Source organism: Cynocephalus volans, chromosome 6 (assembly GCF_027409185.1).
Source record: "Cynocephalus volans isolate mCynVol1 chromosome 6, mCynVol1.pri, whole genome shotgun sequence".
Lineage (NCBI taxonomy): Eukaryota > Metazoa > Chordata > Mammalia > Dermoptera > Cynocephalidae > Cynocephalus > Cynocephalus volans.
The window spans coordinates 163,364,191-163,390,031 of NC_084465.1; the positions used below are offsets into that span (position 1 = coordinate 163,364,191).

Genomic DNA, 25,841 nt, shown 5'->3' on the forward strand with positions numbered 1-25,841 from the left:
GAAGTTATAAAGATCAAATGAAAAAAATAAAGTTGAAAATAAAAGACACTTTAATTGTCAAGTTATTAATTTTTTTTTTTTTTACTAATTCATTTCTTTGGAACCTGACATCTTTTTTTTTTTGTACCAAGGTATAACTGTCACTGGCTGGCTGGTTAGCTCAGTTGGTTAGAGCATGGTGCTGATAACACCAAGGTCCAGGGTTCGATTCCTGTACCAGTCAGCTGCCAAAAAAAAGAACTGTCAGATCTTGTTGCAGAATACAGTGCTGCTCTAACTGCCAACTAGGAACTATAATTGTAGCCACTCATGATGGAGAACAGCTGTTCACACATTGTCTTTGAAACATGGAAAGACTCTTTATTTTTAGGATGACTGTGCCTTGAGATATTGGGGACATCGGGAATGCCAGTCTTGCCATATTTAGTTTGCAGTATCATTTAGCTCTATTCCATTTGTTGGTTTTTATTAAGTTTTTATTACTAATATTAACTAGAAAAACAGTAGTAATCTCTAGCCAGTTTTGAAGTAAGAGAACTTTTATGAGAATTTGGTCTTTATCTGTACAATTGGGGGAATGTAGTCTAGATATAACATTCAGTTCTGGAAAGTGATTTTTCTACAGGAAAGTGGACAAGATTATGTCTTAGCAAATGCGTTTCTCAAAGAAATTGTTTCACTAGGAATAAATGGATTGACTCACGTATTGTAATTTTGTGGAGGTCCTGGCCCAAGAATATTTACATGTTTAAAGAGGTGTGATGCCAATCCCAACCCTAGTCTTTGTTATCTTTCCTCATAAGCCAGGGTAGGAATTTTCTGAGTGAAATGTATTTCTTTGAGCAGTTCAAGAATATTCTCTTCAGCACATCACCTAACTTCCAGGTAGTGTTCATATGTTACCATCCTGTGCCTCTAGGTTCCTCATGCAAATTGTTCAGTTGTCTGCAGGCCAAATCATGAATAGGTGTTCAGTTCATTTCTATTTTATAGTTTTGGTGTTGAACTTTTAAAGTCATCCCTTGTGTTTGTATCCTTGACTACTGTCCTTAAAAACACTGGGTTTATGTTTCTTAAGCTCAGACAACAGCATTCCGAAGGCATCATGACCTGTGGACACATGCATGTGTCAATTCCTGATGCTGTGCCTTGCATGGATGCCATGTCCAAAAGCTCTCCAGGCCCATTGAAATTCTCATGGACACAGTGAATAAACATGGTTGACCATGTGATATATTTTTAATTTGTACTGTATAATTTCAATTGAAAATGCTACAAGTTACTGTTTTAAATGCTTTATGACCTTTGAAATCCTGTAATTTCTTCAACACATTAAGCATTAGCTTTTTGGTTAGAAGTAAAATTGCAAATAATTGCTTCCATTTAAGGTATGTAATTTCTGTTGTGGACAATAGCTTCTTTTTTGTTATTAATTGCTATCTGTGAAAGGTTTTGGTGCCAAAGTATTTTTTTCACTTACTTTATTCATATTTATACTTTATTGATGTTCACCTTTTTTCCTTTTTTGGTTAAATCACTTGGTTTTATTATCTCTCTTCTAAATATTGGTTATAGTTCTCACTGTGGTTTGATATATGATGGACTTAAATCTATGTAGAAATAGATTTCACTTCCACAGAGAAATGTGCCATCTCCTGCTTTTTTAAAACCACATTATCTTCTTGGTCTAGCTTTTATGTTTATACTTGTGTTAGTCCATTTCTGTTGCTTATAACAAAATACCGGCAACTGTGTGATTTATAAAGAAAACAAAATTTATTGCTTACAGTTTTTGAGGCTGGGAAATCCACAGTCCAAGGAACACATCTGGTGGTGGCCGGCAGTGACCCCTCACATTGCAAGATAGTGGAAGCAGAAAGAGCAGAGAGAGAGCAAGAGAGAGACAGACTCTCCTCTCTGTTCTTTTAAAGCCCTTCACACCACGCCCCTGACCACCATTATTAATCCATTCACTACTGCACGATCCTACAATCCAATCACCTCTTCAATGCTCCACCTTTCAACTACCACAGGATTTCCCACCCTCTTAACAGTCACAATGGGGGCGAAGTTTCTAATACATAAAATTTGGGGGACACAATTCAAGCTTCAGTGAGTTTTGGGGGGGACACAATTCAATACACTTGTTTAGATTGTTATATTTCAGTCTAAACAATCACTGTTTAGATTGAACTATGTGTACAAGAAATACTTTCCTTTCCTTTTATTTCAACTAAAATAAGATCAACAGAATAAGAGTGATGACATAAGGAAAGTGACATTCAGCCTCAGAGTCAGGGAGATAAAGGGAATGATGAAGACAGTGGTGAATCATTGTCATCTAAAGGGTACAGCCGTGTGGCTCCAGGCAAATTTTGCCAGGTGGGAATTTGGGTTCAGTATTGCTTGACCTCCTGCTTTTATCTGATTTTTATGTAAAATCTCCTGATTTTTAAGTGTTGGCAGCTAGTTCATGTGGGCCATTCCTATGCAGGCCGAACAAAATAATCTGGGGGCCTGTTCTGCCCATAGGCTGTCAATATGGTATTTCTGGTAGAAAGACCAGAGATTCAGCAAACACAGTAAACCTCACCCCACCTGAGCACTAAAACTCTTCTCAGTGTTTTGGAAGCTCTTCAGTGCCTAGAACAAAACCTGACACGTAAGTGTTCAATGAGTGTGCAAGTTAGGATGATAGAGACTTTGTGTTGTACTTGTTCAGACTGTGGGGATATGAACGAGTTATTTTTCATCTGACTTCATTCTCCACCTCTTGAGGTATGAGTACTGGACTGGAGCCAGAGGATGCCACATCAGCTCTGATGTACCTTAAGTGCTGAAAGCCTCTGTCCATAAAGCCTCCCTCACTTTCCAGCCAGATATCCACTCTCCTTGTGCTCAAATCCCATAGCACCATAAGCTGCTTCTTCCTTCTAGAACTTAGCAATTCCCTGAATTTTATTTTTGCTTATCCTCTAACTAACTACCAGCTGAGAGTGCCTCTAGGGCAAGAGCCATGTCTCATTCACTCCAGGGCCCACAGATTAGGTAGGTGTTTAGTAATTGCAGCATGGATGAGCTAACATTTTATTCTCAACAACCTATGAGAAAGGTACTATCATAGGATTGACAGTGGTCACATATACATTAAGAATGTAGGCTCCTGGAAGATGGCAGAGTAACAACCTCCAAAAGTTGTCTTCATAAAAGCTATGAGAAAATTGGCAAAAATGGTCAAAACCAACTTTTTCAGAACTCTGGAAATAACCAAAGGCTTGCAGCAATCTGGGAAATGTTTACTCAAGAAAAATGACTGAATCTCAGTAAGAATATTCCTATTCCTGTAAACCCCCTCTAGCTCTATGTTAGACTTGGATATCAACAGCTCAGAATAACAGTGAAAACTGGATTCTGGCAGTCACTGGAGAGTGAAGAATGGGATTGGAGATCCTTGAAAGGCTCATTCCCAGAGAACTGTCATTACTTGACCTGTCTGGTGCTTCTTAGAAGACCCTATTTGTAATGCTATCTTTATTTGACCTGATGTAGAGTTAAAAAAAAATTTACTTTGGGACATTTGTTGAAACAGTTACAGACATCTGGTTAACTCTGTGCCTGGCTGACAGTTGGGCAAACAATAGACTGACCAAAAAGCTTAAAAAGAAAAGCTGGGGAATGAGATGTCCTTAAAGACTTTGAAAAACTCTGACATGATCCTAAGAATCTGGAGGGTGACATGCATGCCCAGGGCTGTGTGCAAGCTCAGAAAAAAACCTAAGAAGACTCTAAACTCCTGCTGATCCTGAGACTGTGCATAAGCAGGAAGTGAAGGCTAAGGTAGAGTCATCAGATTGCCTGCTGAATGTTAAAGATGGGCCCCAATCTGCAAACAGAACCCCTTTGCAAAGACTGGGAGACTTACTGGTTCCAGACTAAGGAAATCTCTGTCAAGTTATTAGTAAGCAGTAATCTAACTGAGCTGAGATTTCAGTGGCTACCCATAATAAAGAATACAGACTTTTCAGAATTAGTTCAGAAACATCACTGACCAAACAGTAACATAAAACAGCAAAAAAAACAAAAACAAAAAAACAAAAAACCAGAAATGATCTGATTTCCAGAGTTGCACATAATATTATTTAAAATGTTCAGTTTTCAACAAAAGTTATGAGACATACAAAGAAACATGAAAGAATGGCCAATGCACAGGAAACAAAACAACCAACAGAAACTGTCCTTGAGGAAGCCTAGACATTGGACTTTAGACAAAAATTTAATGTCAGCTAATTCAAATATGTTGAAAGAACTGAAGGAAACCACGTGTAAAGAACTAAAGGGAAGTATGAGACAGCTTGTCTCACCCAATAGAGAATACCAATAAAGAAATGATAAAAAATAACTAGAAATTTTGAAATTGAAAAGTACTGAAATGAAAAATTCAGTAAAGGGAATCAACAGCTGACTCATGTTGCGTCTTAGTTTTCTGTTGCTTATAACAGAATACCTAAAATTGGTAATTTATAAAGAAAATAAATTTTTATCTATTATTTATTTTGTGGGGGTGGCTGGCCTGTACAAGGATCTGAATCTGTGACCTTGGTGTTATAAGGCTGTGCTCTAGCCAACTGAGCTAACCAGCCAGCCCAAGAAAAGAAATTTATTTCTTACAGTTTTGGAGGCTGGGAAGTCCAAAATTGAAGGAGTGTACCTGTTGAGGCCTTCTTACTGGTAGAGACTCTGCATAATCCTAAGGTGGTACAAAGAAGCACATGGCAAGAGGGCAAAGCATGCTAGAATGCTCAATAAGTCTCTTTCTCTTGTTAAAGAAAAAGCCACTAGTGCCACTCTCACGGTAACCCATTATGCCATTAATAATGAACGGACTAATCAATTCATGAGGGGGCAGAGCCCTTAAAATCCACTCCCCTCCTAAAGGCCTCAACTCTTAGTATTGCCACATTGGGGATATATTGGCCCTGCAAGAAGTATTAAAGGGAGTCTGCAAGAAATACTAAAGGGAAGTGAAAGGACACTAGATAGTAATTTGAATCCACATAAAAAAATAAAGAGTACCAGTAAAGGTAACTTAATAGGCATATATAAAAGGTAGTATAAATGTATTTTTTGTTTGTAACTTCTTTTTCCTATCTGATTTAAAAGACAACTATATAAAGCAGTAAGTATAAATCTCTTTTGACAGGCATACAGTGTATAAAGATGAAATATATGTGACAATCACAGCACAAAGGAGGCAGGGAGGAAATGGAGCTATATAGGAGTAAAGGTTTAATATATTATTGAAATTAAGTTGGTATTAATCAAAACTAGATTGTTATACATTAAAATTTAAATAGTAATCTCCAAGACAACCACTAAAATATGGTAGAAGAGATGACAAGGGAATTAAAATAGCACCCTAGAAAATATTTAACACAAAAGAAAGCAGTAATAATGGAATAGAGGGGGGAAAGGCATAAGACCTAGGAAATAAATAGCAAAATGACATACATGTATTCTGTGTTATCAGTAATTCCATTAAATGTGTATGGATTACACATTCAGTAAAAAGGTAGAGATTGGCAGAATGAGTTTAAAAAATGATCCAATTTTATGCTGTCTTCAGGAGACTTACTTTAGGTTCAAAGACACAGATAGGTTGAAAATAGAAGAATGGGAAAAGATACCATGCAAAAAATATCTAAAAGAGCTGGTGTGGCTATACTAATATCAGACAAAATAGACTTTAAGATAAAAGATGTTATTAGGGACAAAGAAGGATGTTTGATAATAATAAGCAGGTCAATCCATCAAGAACATGCAGCAATTGTAAATATATATGCCCCTAACAACAGAGCAGCAAATACATGAAGAGCTGACAGAATTGAAGGGAGAAATAGGCAATTCAAAAGTTAGAGTTGGTGACTTCAAAAAATGTGAGTTCTTGCATCCCAGCTGCATAACTTTGAGTAAGTTGTCTAACCACTCTCTGCCTCCACGTCCTTGGGTATAGAATCGGGATGTGATCTTATTTAATAGGGTTGTTATAAGAAGCACTTTGTGCCTAATGTGTAGTGCGCACTCATTCAATGTTATGTGGTCCTTACCCCCATTTTACAGAAGAGGAAATTGAGGCCTAGGTAGGTAAAGTGAATTCATGGCCAATAAAAGGCAAAGCCAGGATTCAAAGCTAGGCCTATTGGCTCCAAAAACCATGACTGTTACATACCGCCTGGAATTTCTGTTTTTCAGGCAGCTGTGTCTGAGATGCTGGTCCTCCTGCAAAGCCTCTTAGGTTGTCCTGGGGACACAGACATGGAAACAGTACTATCTCTGCCGGTCTGAGCTGGAGTTCCGAATGGAATCTGGGCAGCCAGGGAAGGACTTCATCTGCAGAGCCATTGCCAGGCACACAGGTATGAGGTGGGGAATGTGGTAGCTGTGTTCACTCCCACTGCTCACTCTGGTCAAGTCAAGTCTCCTTCTGGTGAAGTCATGGCATTTCAGCCAATGACTTGGAAAGCATCACTTGATGAGTACATGTCTTGCTGTGTCCTATATCATTTGTGTTATGTCATTTGATCCTTGCAATAACCTTGTGAGGAAGGGCTCATTATGTCTGTTTCAGAGTAGGAAGAAACAGAAAGTAAAAGTGCAGGGGGTAGATTAAGGTTACATGGCTGGAGGGTGATGGGCAGTCCTGGGAGCAGAATCCAATTGTAACTCTGAAGCCCTAGTTCTTTTGCCATCCACACTGTCCCCTAAACGAGCGTCCATTGTGCTCCTGAGACAGAGAAGGAGAAATGGTTTTCTTGCTTGCCCTTTTACCAAGTTGAGTGTTCACATCACAGGCCATCTGTGTCTGTGTTCTCTTACAGGACAGATAGAGGAGCTGGCTTACGTCACAACTAGTGAGTACCGGTTTGACAGGAGGGAGAAGTCTGTGGTTTGCACCGTGTCCTCAGACTGCACTGTGCGTGCCTGGGATTTGCATGAGGTGAGCAGGCCCCCAGGAAGGGAAGGTGAGGATGAGATTGACTGAATCCTTACTGTGTCCTTGGTCAAAGGGTCTCAGGCCCTTTATCTTTATGATCTCATTTAATCATCATGGAAAACTACTGAGGTGAGGAGTGGGAACCTTATTTTGCAGATGAGAAATCTGAGCTTGCAAGAGGATCAATTAGTGTGCCAGGTCACACTGGTAACAAGCACGAGTGGACCCGTGTTTGAAACTCGAGTCTGACCAGTCTCAGGTGACACATTTTTGGCTTCTTGCTGCACTGACTTTACCAACAACGCCTGCTGGGGGCCGTGTTGGCGCCTGCTTGGGATGGCTGCTGCCATGCTGTCCCTCGCACCTTCATGTGAGCGTCATCGGACTTTGATCTGAAGCCACGCTGTCATGTGATTCTCCACATGGGGACCGATGCTGGCCACTGGGTGGTTTTGCCTAGATAATTACAACTTTCATTTATGCCCACGTGTGAAAACCTGGATAACTAAATTAATACTTCAAACTTTGTTGGTGCTTATGGTTAAGAAGTTTTCATAGCCATTTTCTCATTACAGCAGCCAAGCAGGGTATTCATTATTATCATCCTAATTTTATAGAAGGATACACTGGGACTGAGACAGGGAAAGTGTCCTTAGTCTTGAACCATGTGGTTGCCCTGCGAATCCAGGAGTTCTGCCTGGGGCCACACAGATGGAACACGACCTCCTAAAATGGATATTTTCCTGGAAAACTGTCGATTATTTCACATGTTTGAATGTCCTAGACAGGCAAAGGTACCTTTACTGTCTTATTTTATTATGTAAATAAACAGTCTCTTGGGAAGTGAGTGCTCACCTCTCACTGTTCATCGGGTGCTGCAAGTGGATGCTGCCTCTAAAAAGTAGCAGGTTCCTCTCAAGTTAACTAACACAAGACAGCAGCAGCAGGGGGGAGGAGGGGCCGCCCACCAGTGTGTCAGGAGACCAGGTGGAGTTCAGGTCTCAGCTGCACCCTCACTCCTTGTGGTGTCAGGTCTCCTGAAAGAGACCTGCTTGCAGGGTGTGGACGTGTGGCCACGGGCAGGCTAAGATTTAAAGGCGCTTGGGTAGGAAGAAGACTTGAGGGCTGGGACCTTCCACAGTTGTCAAAACGAAAAGATCTTCACTTGAATAGAGAAAGTGCTTTCACGTGGGGTAGGCATGTTTTTCTGTAAATGGCTAAACAGTAAATACTGTAGGCTTTGCAGGCCAGTCTTTGTCACACTACTCAACTCTGCTGTTACAACATTAAAGCAACCATAGACAATAAGCAAACAAATGAGAGTGGCTATAGTACAGTAAAACTTTATTTACGGACACTGAAACCTGAATTTCATGTAATTTTCCTGTGCCATGAAATATTCTTTTGATTTTTTTTTAATCCAAGATACAAAACTGTGCACAATACAGAAATAGGCAGTGGGCTGGGTTTGGCTGCAGGCCACAGTTCATCAAATCCTACTTTAGTGTGCTCCATTATTTCCAGTGGGACAGGTTCAGAGTGCCAGAGGCCCTTCATGCCATTCTGCCTGGCTTCCCAGCCCTGATACCCTTCATGAGCAAATCTTCAACCTTATTTTCTTTTTAAAAATTTTGGTCATATCGTTGGTGTTGTGGCTTACATGCTTTTGTCCCCTTGAAATTGATATTGAAATTTAATCCCCAGTGCACCAGTATTGGGAAGGATATCCTTTGGGAGGTGATTGAGTCACGAGAATGGAGTCCTTGTGAATGGGATTAAGTGGCCTTATAAAAGAACTTGATGGAGGGAATCTGCCTCTCTTGCCTTCCATCTTCCACTGTGTGAGGACACTGTTCTTCTCCTGAGGATGAAAGAAGAAGGCCTTCACCAGACAATTGAACCAAAGCGCACGTTGACTTTGAACTTTCCAGCTCCAGAAATGTGAGAAAATAAATTTCTGCTGCTTATAAATTACCCAGTCTCGGGTATTGTGTTGTAACAACACAAATGGAATCAAAGTAGGCTTTTCAGGTTGGCTTCTTTCATTTAGCAATACACGAAGTCCTCCCATGTCTTTTTGTGGCTCGATAGCTAATTTCTTTTTAGCACTGAATAATATTCCATTGTATGGATGTACACAATTTGTTTATCCTATTAAAGGACATCTTGGTTGCTTCCACGTTTGGTGATTATAAGTAAAGTTGCTTTAAACATTTGTGTGCAGGTTTTATTGCGGACACAAGTTTTCAACTCACTTGGGTACCAAGAAGTGTGATTGCTGGATTGTGTGGTAAAAAGATCAAGAGTTGGGTGGTGGTGGGCACGAGGGTGGGTGCTGCCTATGTGGAGCACAGGGGATTTAGGTCAGCAAAGTTATTTTGCATGATACTATAATGGTGGATACATGACATTATGCATTAGTCAAAACCCGTGGAATAAACAACACTAAGAGTGATCCCCAGTATAAACACCGGATTTCAGTTAATAATGATGTATCAGGATTGGTTCATCATTTGTAACAAATGTACCAGCCCCATGCAAAAGGCTAACGGGAAACTGCAGGTGGGGCAGGGGTATGTGAGCACTAAGGTACTGCCTACACTTTCCACTCAGTTTTTCTGTCAGCGTAAAACTGCTCTAAAAATAGAGTCAATTAAGTTTTAAAAAGATTCAGCCATTTCAAATTCAAGGTAAACATTTTCATAAAAATTTAAACAATAAAAATTAAAAAACTAAACAATAAATGTGTTTAAAGTAAAATTAATATTCTCTGCCCCTTTCTCCTGATCCTATGCACTAATGTTACCAGTATTAACCATTTGGTCTGTACCCTATTTTATTATGCAAATACATACAGGCACACTCGTGTGATTATGTAGAGAGGTGCTTGGTTGTTAGAAAGTATTACTTTAATTTCTTAAACAAGATAAGATTATCTTGCACACACTTCTGTAAGTTGATGGACGTTCCTTCTTGTCAACTTGTATACAGGTAGTTCTCATTTGTTCTTTAATACCCCTTTAATATAGCATAACATGGTTGTGTTGTAATTTATTCAGCCATTTCTCTATGAACATTCAGGTATCATTTTTGTATTTTATATACATTCAGGTATTTTTGCTATTACATATAGCATATATATGTGCTCTAAGCACTAATATCCTTATGCATATATACTTAGAGAGTTTATTCTTTTGTGTAAATTTCCGTAAATGGGGTTGCTTGTCAATTTCATGTGTAGTTTAGATTTTAATAAACACTGTCATATGTGTTAAAAGGTTTGTGATAATTTATACTTCCACCAAAAGGGTAGGAAAACACTGGCTTCCTGCATCCCTACCAGTGTTGCTTATAATTATTTTTTGCCAGTCTGACATGCAGAATGTTCAAGTTGTCATTTCTCTGTTTACTTGTGAATTTGAACATGTTTTACAGTGCTTACTGGCCTTTTGCTTTTTCTTTTCATATTCTTGGTCCATCTGGCAGGGGCGTTGTGTGTCCTTTCCATATCAGTGTGTAGTGGTTCTTTATATGGGAGGATACCAATAACAATAAAATAGCTGATGAACTCACTGAATTCTCCCAGATCCTATGCCTGGAGGGGTGTTATAGTTTAAGAAGGTGAAGCCACATGTTAAGAGGTGAGGCCTCAGCAGTCTGGCCTCTGAACCCCTGCTCTAACTGCTGCACCCTGCTGTCTCCAGGGATGACTTGGGGTTTCCTGCTGGAGTGACAAAGACTCCTCAATATTACTATTTAGTATTTTTTTGGTAGTATTGTTTTTTCTTCCTTTTTCAATTTATTGAAACATAATTGATTATATATGTGGAGGACAGCATAGAATATCAATACATGTGTAGATATGTGATCTAAAATTAGGATAATTAATATATTTAACATTATACAATATAATCATTTTTTGTAGCCCTTTACCAATTTCTTGCTACCCCTACTCCCCCTCCTCCTTTTCCACCTCTGATGATCTCAGTTCTGTTCTCTCCTTTTGAAAGTTCAATGAATTATTGGAATTATATCTTTATTTCTTTATTTTTTTTAGCTCCCACTTTGAGTGAGGACATGCGGTATTTCTCTTTTTGTGACTGGCTTATTTTACTTAAGATAATTTTCTCTAAGTTCATCCATTTTGCTGCAAATGGCAGAATTTCATGCTTTTTTTTATGTATAAGTAGTATTCCATTGTGTATATATTCCACATTTTCCTTACCCTCTCATCTGGTGATAGATGTTTAGGTTGGTTCCAACTCTTGGGTATTGCAAGTAGAGCTGTGACAAATATGGGAGTGCAGGTGTCCCTCTGACGTGCTAATTTCCATTCCTTTGGGTACATACCCAGCAGTGGGATTGCTGGATCATGTGGCAGTTCTGTCTGTAGTTGTCTGAGGAGCTTCCACACTGTTTCCCATAAAAGCTGCACTAATTTACAAGCCCACCAGCAGTGCAGGGGGTTCCCCTCTCTTTTTGCATCCTTGCCAGCATTCTCTGCCTGTTTGATAATAGCCAGTCTGACTGGTGTGAGATGATATCTCTGTATGGTTTTGATTTGCATTTCCCTGATGCTTAGTGATGTTGCGCAGTTTTTCATCTGTTGGCCATTTGTATATCTTCCTTTGAGAAATGGCTGTTTATCTCCTATGCCCATTTTTTAATTGGGTTACCTGTTTTTTTTTACTGTTAAGGTGTTTGAGTTCCTTGTGTATTCTTGATAGTAATACCTTTTTTGCAAATATTTTCTCCCATTCTCAGGTTGTCTTTTTGTTCTGTTACTTGTTTCTTTTGCTGTGCGGAAGCTTTTTAGTTTGATATAATCCCATTTGTTTATTTTTTATTTTGTTGCCTGTGCTTTTGGGGTCTTATTCATAAAGCCTTTGCCCAGTCCTACTTCCTCAACTGTTTCCTGTAGCTTTTCTTTTAGAAGTTTTATAGTTTCAGGTCTTATACTTAAGTCTAATCCATTTTGAGTTGATTTTGGTAAATGACAAGAGGTACGGGTCTAGTTTCATTCTCCTACATATGGATGTCCAGTTTTCCCAGTACCATGTATTGAAGAGGCAGTCTTTTCCCCAATGTATGTTCTTGGTGACTTTGTCAAAATCAGTTGGCTGCAAGCATGTGGGTTGATTTCTGGGTTCTCTATTCTGTTCCATTGGTCCGAGTGTCTGTTTTTATGCCACTACCATGCTGTTTTGGTTACTGTAGCTTCATAGTAAAGGTTGAAGTCTGGTAGTGTAACACCAATGGTTTTATTTTATTCATTTATTTATTTATTTTTTGCTTAGGATTGCTTTTGCTATTTGGGGTCTTTTGATGTTCCATATGAATGTTAGGATTTTTTTATATATATATTTCTGTGAAGAATGTCATTGGTATCTTGCTGGGAATTGCATTGAGTCTGTAATGTTAATTCTTCTGGTCCAAGAGCATGGAATGTCTTTCCATCTTTTTATGTCCTCTTTAATTTCTTTCAGAAGTAATTTGTAGTTCTCATTGTAGAGATCTTTCACCTCTGCTCTATTTCTGTTGCTTATAACGAAATACACAGAACTGGGTACTTTGTAAGAATATGAAATTTATTGCTTACAGTTTCAGAGGCTTGGAAGTCCAAAGTCCAGGGAACACATCTAGTGAGTCTTCTTTAGTGGTGGCTTTACAGCAATGCAAGGGTCTCACATGGCAGAAAATGGCAGAGCAGAAAGAGCAGAGAGATAGCTCCTCATACACTCTCCTTTTAAAGCCCTTAGAACCACACCCATGACCACCATTTTTAATCCATTCATTAGGCATGATCCTCAGAATCTAACACATCTTCAAGCCGCCACCTTGCAATGACCATAATAGGATTTCCCACCCTCTTAACAGTCACAGTGAGGGTTCAGTTTTGGGGGGACATTCAACCCAAGGCAACCTCCTTGGTTAAATTGATCCCTAGGTGTTTTATTTTATTTTATTTTTTTGATGACTATTTTAAGTAGGCTTGCTTTCTGGATTTCTTTTTCTGCTAGTTCATTGCTGGAATATAAAAATGCTACTGATTTTTGCATGTTGATTTTTGTATCCTGCAACATTACTGAAATTGTTTATCAGCTGTAAGAGTTTTTTGTAGAGTCTGTAGGTTTTTCTCTATATAGGATCATTTCATCTGTAAACAGGGACAGTTTGACTTCGTCTTTTCCAGTCTGGATGTCCTCCATTTCTATCTCTTGCCTGATTGCTCTGGCTAATACTTCCAATACTATTTTAAATAGAAATGATGGGAGTGGGCATCCTTGTTTTGTTCCTGTTCTTAAGGTAGAAGCTTTCTCCCATTCAGGATGATATTGGTGGTGTGTTTGTCATAGATGGCTTTTATTGTGTTGAGATACTTTCCTTCTATACCTAGTTTGATGAGAATCTTTATCATGAAGGAGTGTTGAATTTTGTCAAATGCTTTTTCTGCATCTGGTGAGATAATCATATGGTTTTTGTCTTTGATTTACTGATGTGGTGTATCACATTTATTGACTTGTAAACAACTCTACATCAACTACACATCACATATATTGTAAACAACTATACATCAACAAATTCAAAAACCTGGGAGAAACGGATAAATTTCTGGACACCTACAAACTAGCAAGACTGAACCAAGAAGAAATAGAAAACCTGAACAGACCAATAACAAGTAACGAGAATGGAGCAGTCATCAGCAGGCTCCCAACAAAGAAAAGCCCAGGACTGGATGGCTTTACTGCTGAATTCTACCAAACCTGTAAAGAGGAATTAACAACAATCCTCTTCAAAGTACTTCAAAATATTAAAACAGAGGCCATTCTCCCGAATTCATTCTATGAGTTCAAAATCACCTTGATACCAAAACCAGACAAGGATACAACAAAAAAGGAAAACTCAATATTTTTCTTTCTTGGATTTTGCTTTACAGAAGTTTAATTTTTACCCAGCCACAATTTTTTCCTCCTTTTATGATTTCTGGGTATCCTGTCTTGGTTTAGAAGGCCTCTCTTATCCTACCTTGAAGTTCCTCTTTTCCTATATTTTATTCTAACTTTTTTTTTTTACATTTTTGATATTTAACTTTTAAGAATATCTTTTTATATGTGATTGGAAGCATAGGGGTCTGACCGTAGTTTCTTCTAACTAAGCCACCAACTGTTCCAACATTGTTTGTTGGATAAAACCTCCACTGACTTATAATGCCTCCTATTTTATATATCAAATTTCTATTTAGATTTGGGCCTGTGTTTATAAACTCTTGTTTCATTTATATGAATGGTTGTTGTGCTGGTACTATATCACTTTATATACAATAGCTTTATAAAAGTTTGATGTCTAGTAGGGCAAGTCTTCTTTACAGTTGTTATTTCAAGTTTTCTTCATGGTCCTTCCTCCATATGGACTTTGGAATCGTGTGTGTGTGGGGGTGGAGAGAGAGAGAGAGAGAGAGAGAGAGCTCTTTTTGTATAATCTGAAGCAATAAGAACAGTATAGGAACTGTTATAGTCTGTTTTCTGTTACTTATAACAGGATACCTGAAACTGGGTAATTTATAAAGAAATGAAATTTATTTCTTACCGTTGGAGGCTGGTAAGTCCACAGTCCAGGGAACACATCTGGTGTGGGCCTTCTGGACAGTGACTCTCTACAGCAACTCAAGGTATCACATGGTGAGAAACTGCTGAACAAGAAGAGAGCTATCTCAGTTGCCCTCCTTATAAAGCCATCGGAACCATGCCCATTACTCAGTGGATCAATTCATTTGTGAGGGCACAGTCCTCACAATCCAATCACCTCTCAAAGGCCTCACCTTTCAAATACCATAATTGGATGTCTGACCCTCTTAATGTTGTTACAGTGGAGTTCAAGTTGCCAATACATGAACTTTTGGGGGACACATTTGACCCATAGCATGAATGAAACACTTTTTTAAAAGATGGAGTGAATTCACTCGTGAAATGTTTGGACCTTTTGTCTCCATTGTGATTAAAATTTACCAGCCTTTTCAGTCTCTCCTGTAACTTCTTTTCTGTCCAGGATTTTGCCTGTTCTTGAATCAAGCTGAATCACTTATATTTTGCTAGAAAATTACATTCCTTCTGAGTTTTCAAACGTGTTGCCTTAAAACTGCCCATGGTTGGCTGTGATTGTCTCATCGTTCTGGCTGTGGTATAGTTCTTTCTCATCTCATTAGTACATTAGTCTTTTTATATACCCAGCAGTGTTGAGTTTGCCGATAATTAATTTAAGTTTTTTTGTATCTATATTCATGAATAAATTTTTAAAATATTTGTTTATTTGTAAAATTCATCACAATATTTTTTGAAGAAAATAACTAAAAGCATGGCAAAGTTTTGCAGTCACCTGATGGGTGATAGAAATCGGGGTGCTGCTAATATTAGAGTTGTGCATAGTTTAAAGGTCAAAGTTCAAAAAGGATTGTTTTATTTTGGGGGTAGAAGGGGCACGGCTGGCTGGCATGTGGATCAAAACCCTTGACCTTGGTGTTATAAGGCTGTGCTCTGACCAACTGAGATAACTGGCCAGCCCTAGGATTATGTTAAAACCAGTCATGCCTTTCCCCTGTATCCCCAGAGGAAACAATGTTCCCAAAGGGAAATTAGGCATCTCATTATTAGGCATCTGTTGAGTTCTTTGGCAGGTGATTTAGCTCTTTCCTTCTCTTCCCGCACACAGGTTTAACCTTCCTGTCCCAAAACAATTATACTGTGATTTTGTTGAGGTCAACATGTATTGTATACATTATTATAATTTTGTAAATGCACTTCAGAGCTGAGTCATGAAGTAAATTATCTTTACCATTCCTTCCCCTTCACCCCTGTAGCATTTTGGTTTCCCAGAAGTTAGTAATTATCTTTCTTTTAAAAAATTTGCTTAATTTTATGTGTACTTATAATATTCAACTCCACATTTTGACTGGAATCTATATTGATTTCTGACATGGTTTCTCACGCCATGCTTTGTTCTCTGATCCCTGGAGAAGTCTAAGGTTTGAGATTGTCTCCTTCTAATGTCACAGCATATGGTGCCAGCAGAAACATCCTTCCGCCTACAGCCTCCACTTTCCTGTTTCATGACCTGCATGGGATTCCCTCCCCTTGGGAGGCACATGGAATTGGGGACTACAGGCAGGAATTTGAGTAGCGTGTTCTAGCATTCTCTTTCACTGGCTGCTGCTTTTCCATTCTGACATAGGAGGAGAGTTGCATTGCTTTTTGCCCACTTCAGTACCACTAAACACTTGTAAATATTCTGTGTTTCTCTGAGAGTCACTTGCCATCAGCCCAGTCCCTGGTGCTGGGGTCTGTCCTAGTCACGTTAACTGTTTGAGCAACAGAAATCAACTGAGGGAGAAAAAAAGAAACTAATAGAGGAATATCAAGATATGACTAGAAAAAGAGATCATGATAAAAATAATAAACCATGGTAAAAAAAAAAGATATAATAACCCCCACTTGTGAAGCAACCTAACCATGGCAGGCCTGGGAAGTGGGGAGCAGCAGTCAGTGGTTCACCCGAGGCCCTGACTCAGTGGCACTAGGCTCTTTACCTCTGCATTCCTATTTTATAAATCCCAGGAGACCGTGGAGTGGATCCCACTTGGGGCAGCTGTTTTCCCCTGGATCAGTGAACTGTATGTGGGGCTAGGCTTTGGCCAGGGCTGGCCCATGGCAGCACTGCTGGTGCACACCCCGAAAAGGGGGAGGTATTCAAAGCAGGGCAGCTACCGTCTGTGCAACGTCAAGTATCTATTCACATCCACAAGCCTGAATTTGCTTGTCAGTTATACTGGCTACCATGCAAACAGAGTGAGACAGTACCTGTGGAAGTTCTCTGTAGACTGAGAGCAGGGTGCAGCGGTGCACAGCCCTGGCTCTTGAGCATGGCATCAGGCTTGCATCCAGCCTCCCTGTCCATCCTGCGCCTGCCTTCCTTTTCACTGGACCCTTGGTAATGCCGAAAGTGCTTCAGATACGTCGGGCCATTGTGTGTGCCGTAACCCCACGCTTAGGCTTAGTAAGTGCTATCCAGCCTCCAGCAGGTCTTTCCAGACACTCCAGCTGTGCTTTGCAAGTTATTACTCTTCATATATCTAGGATACACCTTCCTCTTCTGTTTTCCCTACTGTGCTGTAGGGTGAGGTCATGTCTTTTTCACTTTTGCGTTCTTGGTGTGTACTGTGGAACCTGGCACAGAGTAGACACAGATAACTGTGTCTGTTGAATGCATAAAAGTAATATGTGTTTATGAAATAAATGGATCACTGTGTAAGTTGTTATGTTAATTTTGTTTTTGCCCAGGGCACAGAGATCTGGTCAAGCCTGCTGCTCTGGTGAATTTGGTGACTTACCCTCAGCTGCAGCTGGTTGTCACCACGGACAAGTGGGGATTGATCAAAGTGTGGAAAACAGAGAATGGGTGGGAGGGGGCCTCCTTCTGTCTGCCGACATTCTCATCTGCGATGGAGGCCTGTGACATCCAGAGGGCCCCTTCCTGCTGGTGAGTGACTGGTTCTTAGGCACCGATGCAGGTCCTAGCCTTCTCCTAAGGTTTGTGCACACTGGCAATATGACTACCATGATGGATGAGCCTTGAGCCAGGCCCTCTCCACAGCAGACCATGTCACTCTCCTCTTTGGGTTCCCCGGCTCCTCCTTGCCTGCATCGTAGAGTGAAGATGCCTTGTTCTGGCCTTCAGCCCTAGCATACAGCAGTAGCCTTTGTATGTGGCCCCAACTGGGTAGCCTCTCCCTTTCTTTCACAGTGAGATCCACCTTTATGGGCTCCCTCGGGGTTTTTGTCCATGTGCCCCTGCTTTCCTGTCTCCTTTATAGTCTTTCTTTGTTTATAGTCTTTCTTCTACCTGAAGTTTCTTCTCACTACTGCATTTTTACTGTTTGTTCCTGTTTTTCAAGTCTTTGCTAAGGCCCAACTCAGGAAAAGCTGAGACATGTTTGACAGAATGTGAACATTTACCCAAGACAGTGAAAGACTTGAGTTGCTGGGACATTTAATTTAAAGATGACATTGGAAAGCATTTGACCAGGCAGAAACACCATGAAGGTGGTGTTTAAGATGACAGATCTAGGAAGTAGCTCTCATCTAAAGACAGTGTCATCCACTTGTGGGGAAGAGGGTCTTTGGAATTATGGGCAAGCTGCTGTTTCTAAATAAACAGATGAGTAGATATCCAAGAACAGTGTAATGTTTCAAAAACAAAACAGAGAGGAACTTAGCTCAGCAAACAAAGTAGGACCTAATGAAACATTTAATATAAACAACTTTATAGTTGTCTGAGTATGAGCTAACAGTATAATGCTCACCAAACTGAGAAGGTATCCTGAGACTGCAGAGTGAAGCAGGCAGCTCCCTATGGCTTACAAGTAGTTTATTATTCTGATTATCATCATTGGCGGGTGATTACTTACAGGGAATGGATTGGATGGACTCTCGATCCCAGTGCTGTGCAGCCGCTTTCTCCACAACCCTGGGGAGTTTTGGGGGAAAGGAGTTGGAGCTTATAAGGTACTTAGGGACAAAAGTGGAGCCATGCCAAAGAGAGAGAAGCTGCAGAAGGAGAAGATTCCCCGGCACCTCGCAGCCTCCTCTTGCTTATCCCTGGGGTTGCTGGCGTCATTCCCCTTATCTTAAACAAGCATAGCATTCTGTTCCTTCCCTTTCTCATTTGCCAAGCAACCTGTGCAGGGGAAAGATTGTAACTATTGAAGCCAGAGCTCTGAAGGCCATGAGGATGAAGTGAGTTCTCGTCGGCGTTCCTGTAAGTTGTTTAAAGACTTTAGAATAAGTGTAATTAATAGCTCCCAGAGAAATTTGAGAATGTTATTGTACAGATGAAGAAGAAACCACTACGATTCTCCTTTGGGAATGGCAGGCCATGGAATTCACACTGTTTGTGAGGGACAACTAAGAAAAATGAGGGAAAATGTATCCACACACAGACAGTGTATGTATCATCCACTTGATAATGTGAGAGAGCTAAAAAAAAAGAACAACTTCTAGGGCGAGATTTAGGAGATGGGATCACAGTGGTGACCCCATCACTGGGGGCTATTTTTGCCTTGGGAATATTTACTCCAAGGCATTTGAGAGACTGAGCAGAACTTTGACAGCCTAGGGGACCAAAGCCAAGGCCACCAAGTATGGCAAGCCTGTGAATCCTCATGCACTGGGTGGGATTAGCAAGTGTTGCAACCTAAGGGTAAGGGTAGGCTGTGGGTCAACCAGCCCTTGCATAGGCTGTGGCTCAGCACCCCTGATCACCTGGTAGGAGTGAACAAAAATCCATTTTGGAGAAAGATAACATCACTCTATGCCTCACATTATTTCTACTTAAAGCTAGGCATAGGAAGAGGTAAGATAATATGAGCTAGAACTGGCAGGAGAAATAGTAGACAATGTAAAGAGAACCACAGGGGCTTCAGACATTATAGATATTAGACACAGACATTAAAACACCTATGGTTGCTATGTTCAGGGAGGTAAATTTCAGCAGAGAACTTATGGATATAAAACATGACATAACAGATTTAGAAAATAACCAAGTAGAAATTCTAGAACAGGAAAATTCAGTAACAATGGTTAAGAACTCAATGGGTGAATTTAATGGCAGGGTAGACAATTGAACCACACAGTGACTGGGTGTGGGGCAAGGGGAGCTTTTGAGCTACTGGCAATTTAGCTATTTCTTAACTTGGGTGGTGACATGAATACTTGCTTTGTAATAATTTATTGAGCTCTACACTTTGTTTTGTGCAGTTTTACATATGTGTGTTACATATCAATTAAAAAGTTAAGAATGTAAAAGTGAATTAGTGAACTGGACGAGAAAGCAAAAGAAACTGTCTAGAATGATACGAAGAACATTAAATGTGGACGAGAGAGTAAGAGAAATAGGCCAGAGCTCAGGTGCTAGTGGGCATCTGATCACCTGGAGATCTTGTTTAAGTGCAGATTCTGATTCAGTAGGTCCCTGGGGATGCCTGAGATTCTGACTCTTATCAAGCTTCTAGGTAATACTGATGCTGCCTGGGGTCCACAAGGCTATAAAGGACCCACAGAAAGTTCCAGTATTTGTTTAACTGATATCCTAAGGGTAGAGAAGGGGTGAATGGGGCAGAAGAAACTTTTGAAGAGATACTAGCAGATACTTTTCCAAAGCAGAGTAAGGAAATTAATGCATGGAATCAAGAAGACCTACAACACCAAGCAGAATAAATAAAAATAAACCTGCATATGAACCTGTCAGAGTGGACTGAGATAGCTGAAGACTAAGAAAAATCCTAATAGAAGCCAGAGGAGATCAAATTACCTTCAAGACTGACTTCTTAACAGCAACAGTGGAAGCTAAATGACAATGGAATATCTTAAAAGATAGAACTGCCAACCAAGGATTCTATAACCATGTTGCTTTGTGTTGCTTTGCCCCCATGGATTTGTCACCCCACTTCCCCTGGGTGACGGAGATGCAAAGGATTACTCAAAGCCCATCTCTTCCAAGCAGTGAGAGGCCCCAAAGTGGTTAATCTCCCACTGGAACCCTCAAGCAAGAGGGATCCCTTCCTCAGGAAATTAACCCTGAATTAGGGTTCTCTTCCTGCATTTATTTTCCAAACCAGGAAGTTACAGGAAGAGACATAGGTGGGATTATAGTTTAACAATATAGGCTGATAACTTTCAGTGAAACAAGCCAGATGACATTCCAGTAAGGCAATTAATGGTCCTATCAACAACAGTTTGATCTTAGCAAATATTCCTTAACAGCAATTTCTCAGTATCTTTACAAACAATCAGTAACTAGTCTGTCTTTGAGCCAGCAGCCTGCTGTGCCACAATCCTTATCTTGCAACAGAGACTTATAGCCTGAGGGTAATTTCCTGTCCTTGCAAGGTCAATATTTGAAACTGCAAGGCTTTGGAAAACCAGGCCCTGTGAAGTACATATGCTTTTTAGTATATTCCACATAACTAGAAAAGTTTTTAAAGGATGATAGTAAAACAAAGACTTTTTTTCAGGAAAAGAATGGAGAATTTGTACCAAACAACCACTACCACTAAACAAACAAACAAAAACCCCAAAACTAATGGGACTTATTCAGGGAGGAAAAAAATGATCAGAGATGAAATTTCATTGAGTCAGCAAAGATTGAAGAGCAACAGCAATGGTCAATAAAAGAAAATCTAAGTGAATCCTGACTTTGTAAAACAGCAGTTAACAATGTCTTGTGGACTTTAAACTATATATGGAAATAAAGTGCATGGCATTTGCATTTAAGTTAGAAGGTTATGAGATCCTTGAATTGTCTAGAAAGATTAAATGTGCCGATTAATAGTATAGTATTGTGGGCCGGCCCCGTGGCTCACTCGGGAGAGTGTGGCGCAGGTAGTGCCAAGGCCGTGGGTTTGGATCTTATATAGGGCTGGCCGCTGTGCTCACTGGCTGATCCTGGTGCAGACAACACCGTGTCAGGGGGTTGCAATCCCCTTACCAGTCAAAAAAAAAAATAGTATAGTATTGTAAGTTAAGATTGCATACCATAATCTGTAGTGTTAACTTCAAAAGATTAGTGAAAGAGCATATAGCTAGCTCTAAATCATAAGAGGACAGCAAATATGTCTGATGGGTGCCCCATGGGGACAGTTAACCCAACGCAAAGTTTGTTTAGGATTTCAAGGCAGATCTGGAAATGGCTTGAGAGTGTGAGGAGGAGGGACCGGCATGGGCTTTTCTGGTGGCCAGGGGGTGGGGCTGGGGTGAGGGTGGCCACCTGGGCCAGTGTTGATGTGGTTTGAACACTTCCTTTCTCATCAGCTTGTCCTGACATGGAGCAGAAGCGGAACAGAGCGGGTGGGGTTAAATGTCAGCAAACATCAAAAACTGAGCCAGACTGTTATACTCATCCCAGTGTTTAACGACTGAAATGTGCATGTTTTGTGTAACTGAATTTGAACTTGTGGAAGCAAACGGTTAGTGTATCAGTCCATTTTGTGTTGCTGTAACAGAAATACCTGAAACTGGGTAATGTATAAAGAACAGAGGTTTATTTGGCTTATGATTCTGGGACAGCTGCATCTGGCACGGGCCTCAGGCTGCTTCTACTCACGGTGGAAAGTGGCAGCAGCTGGTGGGTACAAGCAGATCCCATGGCGAGAGGAAGCAAGAGAGAGAGGACGTGCCAGGGTCTTTTAAACAACTCTTGAGGGAACTAATAGAGCGAGAACTCACTCATTACTCCCTCCCCCAGGGAGAGCATCAATCCACTCATGAGGGATCTGCCCCATGACTCAAACAGCTTCCAACACTGTCACATTGGGGATCATATTTCTGCATGAGTTTTGGGGGGAAAACACATCCAAACTCTGTCAATTAGGGTACTCTGGGAGGCCTGTGTTCTAAGGCTGATAACTGAAGTGAAAGTCCCAGTGAAAGACTTGTTCAAGAGCCCATTTTGTATTTTGAGAAGTGAAATACTTTTGTCTCTCTCATTAATGTCTGATTGTATATAGAGTATAAGGAGTGTCTTAAGTATGTGCAGAGACATGAGTAACCTTGGTTTATATTTTGGGTATCTGGGAGGCAAGAGATTCCCCGAGGTCTTTACCCCCAAGAGGGAAACCCTGGATGAGGAATTGCTTTTTTGGCCGTTGGTCGGCCACACAGGCAGACATTTGGCAGTGGCCCAAGGGTTTGTAAACATGTGCAGATGGGCGGACTGTGGGCCAGGGCACTGAGGGCTATGGTAAAGTGCAGCCATCTGTGCCGAGCTTTGGGTCCCACCCTTTATCAGGGACATTCCACCGTAGGGATGGACAGCAGCAGCCCTTCAGTGCAGGGGTGGCAGTGCCATCCAAAAAACATGTGAATGCCCATTCTAGTTTACTCAGGTGTTCTCAAGGAACCTCTCGGGTAGCCAGTGGGTCCTGGAGAGTGGTGGCTTCGTCCAGTGCCATTGCATCTGGTGAGGGTCTGAGCACAACGGGAAGCTGCTTCCTCCTATGAGGGGAATGCAGGGAATACTCCGGATGGCCCAGGTCTGCTGTCATCCTGAAGATGTCATTTACGTTTAGCGAGGAGGCTTCTGCGTGACCCCAGCCACAGTGTGCAGCTGGGTGCAGAGTCACAGGCTCAGGAGCTGTGAGAGTCTCTTTCACCAGGAGGACCCAGCTGCGGCCAGCAGTGTTCACGCGGATGGTGGAGAGTGTGGGGACAAGAAGGGCAGTTTTTTGGCACCAGAAGCCCATGAGCAGCTCACGGCCATCGTGGGTGTTCCAGAGACTGAAGGAGGCTTGAGAGGGGGTTGCTGAAGCCTCCACGGGGAATGAGTCTCTGGGGCACTAACAGGATGCCTGCTGTGATGTAACTCGGACAGTTGCTAGAGGCTTTCGGGATAAAAAGCAGCATTTAGAATGGGCTGATTTGTGGGTAACATCACAAACAGGCCTAGATAAGTTTGTAAATGAGGAATGTGTGGCCCCCAGAACCCAAAAAGGCCTAAAACTTGTTGATTTTGTTGCAACGTGGGTGCTGAGAGGGCCAGCGGGTGCTTCACAGATCTGTCTCAGTGTTTGTTTCCTCCCCCGAATCGTTTGTTTTTCTTTCCTTCCTTCTTTCTTTTCTTTTTCTTGTTTTTGTGGTTACTGGATATACTTCAGAGAATGGGAGCGATCCTCTCTGCCCTGCTCGTATTTATAAGTTTCTCCCCCTAAAGAATCCCAAACAACTATCATCAGCATTAGGGTCCGTCTGTGGCAATTGTTACCTTGCTGGCTTTCGGGGCCCCGGGCCTAAGCAGGGACTGGAGTAGGTCTGTAGCATATTGCTAAGCCTGGCACTCAGTGGAACCCCAAATCTTTGTTGGTCTGTTTTACAGTCATCCAGCAGGGTGATGCCATTCTCCAGCCTTTAGGAAAGAGGATGGTAAAGGGAAGGAGGGGAAGCATTGGCACTGCTTTTCAAAGGGTCTGTGCCTTGGGGTGCCATGGGTGCTTTTCCCTATCACCCTAGAAATCAGAATCTTTGTTATCATGGAGACAGTAGGCAACAGAAACAGGATTGGCATTTTGTGGGGTTCAGGGGAGCCACCTGCTTTCAGGAGTTAGAGCCTAAGCCCACATGTTGCACAGGGCATCAGCCTCTCCACTGAGTGCTCTACAGAGCAGAGATCAGAGCCAAGGTGAGACACACAACCAGTGGTACCAGGGTGAGAGCTGTTCTTCTGAGCCTAGTAACAGTCACGGCTTATGCTGGAATCCAGACACATGATTCCATATGAGACACACAGGTGAGTCCGAGCCAAGAACATGATCTAAGGCCACTGACTGCCAGTTATTGAAGCTTAGATTGGTTAAATTTGTAAGGTGGCTTGGTGGGACTCTACAAATGCATGACAGAGCAGCACAGCACAGGTGCCTTCATGCCAGCCAGCAGCAGAGCCAGTTGAAAAGCCAGTGCAAGAGAAGTGTGGTGGGCATCACCCAGACACTGCTTGCTGCACCACTTCACCAGTTTTCTTGTGGTTGCCCTGTGGGGGACAGGTTGGGATCACACCCCATCCCTCTCTCTGCAAATTTGGCTCAGATTTGGAGACCGCTGATTATACACATGCACCAATAGTGTAGGAAAGGTGTATTGCCCACATAGTGAACCTTTCTTGGGGAGAGCAGGACAGGCACCCAAACAGTTTCAAAAATGGCTTGAGAAAGCAGGAAGGGGGGGTGACAGGCTTTGGCTTTCATGGTGATTAGGAGATGGGGCTGAGATGAGGGTTCTGGTGCGTGGGCTAGGGCTTTTTAGTTTGAACTTCCCACCCAGTGCCAAAGGAAGGAGTGTGCAGGCTTTCTTACCAGCCTGCCCAAACGTGGGTCAGGGAGAAGGGCAGGGCTGGGAAGCTGTCAGCAGTCAGATATCAAAAATGGAGCCAGACTCTTTATTACCAAATGGCAAAAGAAGCAAAAAATCCTAAAGAAGCCCCCCCAAAGCAGGAAATGGAACATAAAACAGACAGAATTAATATAAATCTTATAATAATATGGCATATATAACCCCCCATTATAGCTGTAATTAATTAAATATAAGTGGTCTAAATATCTCACTTAAAAGGCAAAGATTTTAGAGTAGATTTTTAGAAAGGCAACATAGTAAATGCGGTGGGTTGAATAGTGTCCTCCCGAAAGTTCACGTCCACCTAGAACCTCAGAATGTGGCCTTATTTGGAAATGGGATATTTGCAGATGTATTTAGTTAAAGATCTCAAGATGCAGTCATCCTAAAATTAGGTTGGGCCCTAAATCCAATGACTGGTATCCTTACAAGAAGAGGAAAGGACACAGACGCACAGGGGAGAGGGCCATGTGAGGACAGGCAGAGACTGCAGTGACACTGCTGTGAGCCAGGGACAGCCTACGGACTTCAGAGAGGGTGCAGCCCAGCTTACACCTTGATTTCAGACTTCTGGGCTCCAGAACTGTAAGGGAATAATTTTGTTGTTTTAAGCCATGCAGTTTGTGGTCTTTTGTTACAGCGGCCCTAGGAAACAAATACAAGACTAATATAAAACATAACATGTAAGGAAGGTTGGAATTAAAAGTGTGGGAAATGATCCATTGCTTAGTATCCTGGAGATGCTAATCAAAAGAAAGCTGATACACCTATTAATATCAGATCAAGAAGACTTTAAGATAAAAATCATTACTAGATATTAGGGGACATTTCATAATACTAATTAGATCAAACTTTCAGGAAGATATAACAGTCTAATTTTGGATGTACCTCAAAATATGGCCTAAAAATTTATAGAGCAAAAT

General features: G+C 41.2%; 1 non-coding gene and 1 pseudogene across 1 annotated transcript; both read left to right on the top strand.

Annotated features, from left to right (window-relative positions):
• The window catches only part of LOC134381129 (F-box/WD repeat-containing protein 12-like), a 38,357-nt pseudogene that overhangs the window by 3,042 nt on the left and 9,474 nt on the right, over positions 1 to 25,841 (top strand).
• TRNAI-GAU (transfer RNA isoleucine (anticodon GAU)) lies at positions 150 to 223 on the top strand. Its single transcript has one exon. It is a non-coding gene; the product is annotated as a tRNA-Ile (tRNA).